At 39.3% G+C, this 2,773-nt stretch overlaps 1 pseudogene; it reads left to right on the top strand.

Annotated features, from left to right (window-relative positions):
• The first annotated feature begins 799 nt into the window (after positions 1–799).
• On the top strand, positions 800–1,862 carry LOC148206594 (uncharacterized; annotated as a pseudogene).
• Positions 1,863–2,773: the final 911 nt, after the last annotated feature.

Raw genomic sequence — 2,773 nt, 5'->3', positions numbered from 1 at the left:
TAAAGTCGTTTCCACTTATTAAAGAACTCTATCTATACCTACAAATCACAAAATTATGATCATAGTATGTCATTGAAACCACCTATCATCAAAGAATCTAGTAAAAGATTCATATGATACATGCAATTAAGCTAGAGTCATGTGCATAACAAAATAGCTAAAATTGAGAAAACAAAAGAAATTAACTTACTTTTTTTAGGAAACTGATCGATTGAAGTAGAAGATCTCACCACAAGATCACTCAAACGGTTTTTAATCTTCAAACAAATCAAAAATCCATGTCCTTATATCTAAGTAAAAAAATTAAATATATATATATATATATATATATAATTATGCTTATACTCAATCCATAAGAAAATTATATGTAAAAATAAAAAGGATTTAAATTCAAAAAATACCATAAGGCAAATTTGTTTATGACCGTGTTATCCCTGTAATAATTCTAATAGAAATGATGAATTACATTTTTTATTTAATTTCCCCATCGTTTTCATAATATTTTTTATTTAGGTTTAATAATTTCGGAGGTCCCTATTTTCGGACAAAATCTCAATTTAGTAATTTTCTTTCTCGGCGTCTCAATTAGGTCCTATTTTTGTAAATATTGCAACAATTCGGCCCTTACTATTAAATTGAACCCAACGGCGTCAGTGTCTTGTTGACGTGGCACGCTGGAATGAGTTTTTAATTGACGTGTAGGGGCTACTTTGTCTTACGTGTATATTTATATTTTTTTAAAAACAAACAAATGGAAAGTAGGGTTTTGGTGTTTTTGATGATGGTGCTAAAGACGGGAATGGTAGCCGCGGAGGTGACGGCTGGGGAGAAACCCACTGACCCCGGCGGTGGTCGTCGACGGAGTCTAGTGGAGGCAGAGCTCTTACCTTTTTCCATGGCAGCTTTAATGGCATCCGAGAGATCGGACGAGACGTTCAACATGTTAATTAGGGATTGGGAGAAGTTTGTCCTGACATTGTGGGGTTCTTGTAGGCTTCATGCAAAGTTCAATCAATTTCACAAATTAGGGTATGAATTTGGGGATTTAGGTTTTAATTGAAGTTGACGTTGACAGAGAGCATGCAGTTTTCGTCTTCGTCGGAGTTGTGGGAAGAGTGGAGGCAGCGGAGGACAGCGATGCGGACATCGAAACCCAACCCGCCATTTAAAATCCCTCCCTCAAACATATTAGAAAACACAAACCCTTGTCGTTCCACCTTTGTTTTTCGTCTTCCCTCGTTTTTTTCACTCTTCTTCTCTACGCACCACAACACAGTTTCTCAATTCCCCTGTTCTTCAAGTCTTAATCGGTAAAACACAGACATTGATGGCCAACGATCCCAGGTAGAACGAATCCCTAATTTCACACTTGATGTCCTCCTCCAACGACCAGCGTTCTCAGCCTGAGTCTCTCTTCAACCTCTGCAAGCAGACCCGCCCAGAATCTCTCCTCCTTGGCCTGGCCCACCTCCTCCACACCGCCCCCAAACTGGAGACCCGAACCATGTCCGCTATCCTCCTCCGCCGCCACCTCACGCACCACCACGACTCTTTCCTCTGGCCACTCCTCTGCCCGGCCGCTCGCTCCTCCCTCCACTCCACTTCGTTCTCCTCTCCTCGCTCCAACAAGATCCCATCAAATCCATCCCCAAGAAGCTCTACGACACCATCTCCGAACTCGTCGCCGCAATTCTCCCCGACGACCCCTCTACCTGGTCCAACCTCGTCCCCTCCTCTTCCAGTGGGTCACTTTTCCCGAGTCCAGGCTCCAGGAAGTCTCCCTCCTGATATTCGCCCAATTAGCGCACTACATCGGTCAAACCCTACTTCCTCAGTTGTCCACTCTCCACTCTGTCCTTTAACTTTTCTCCTAATTTTACAAAGTTTTTAATTTTAAAACTATCTTAATACACATTATTTATCAACGTCAAGCAAAAAAAAACAGTACAAATCAGTACAATGTGCCACGTTTATGAGATACTGACGCCGTTAGGCTCAATTTAACGGCAAGGGCCGAATTGTTGCAATTTTCATAAAAGTAAAACTCAATTGAGACGTTGAAAAAAAAATGACTAAATTGAAATTATGTCCGAAAATAGGGATCTTCGGTATGATTAAATATTTTATTTAATAAGAAGAAGCAAATTCTAATTTTATATCCATGAGCCAGAACCAGCTGAACCCCAACTCCTGTGTTGAGCACAGTTTTTTTGGTGGTACAGTGAGTTTGTTTTATTGTGCAACATCTATTTTGTCTATGAAGCAATAAAGGGAAACACGTTTCCCAATAGGAGTTGTAATTTTAATTATATTTGTATTTTGAATGTTTAGCAAAAACCTATGGTCTCATTATGACATGTTACACAGTAATATGAAATGGTGGTTGACAACTAAAGGAGCCCTTTTTGTGAGTAAATGACCGTTATTACATGTTCCAAATTTGAAAGGTGTTGCTGCATGAATTTGTTGTGGTTATAATGATTAAAGATGTGAGTAAAAACAATAGTTTAACAGTTGAATAGTATGAAAATTGAAATTTGGTTTAATTGAAGAGTGAGAAGGAATAGTAATAGAAGAGTTGAAGCTGAAGTCACACGAGGGAACTAAACTCATCTGAGCAGCTTCTATCACTGCCTCAATATGTGGGTATTCATGGTTAGAGATCACGAATCGGATCGAGTACGGATAGTGTTTACCCGTAATTTGATTTGACAAAAAAAATTTATTCACTATCCGACTCGTTATCCGCACGGATACCCGCTTAAAAAATATC

The sequence above is a fragment of the Vigna umbellata genome, chromosome 1 (genome assembly GCF_029865625.1).
Source record: "Vigna umbellata cultivar VRB3 chromosome 1, Vumbellata_1.0, whole genome shotgun sequence".
NCBI lineage: Eukaryota > Viridiplantae > Streptophyta > Magnoliopsida > Fabales > Fabaceae > Vigna > Vigna umbellata.
This window is presented reverse-complemented; position numbering and strand designations above follow the sequence as displayed.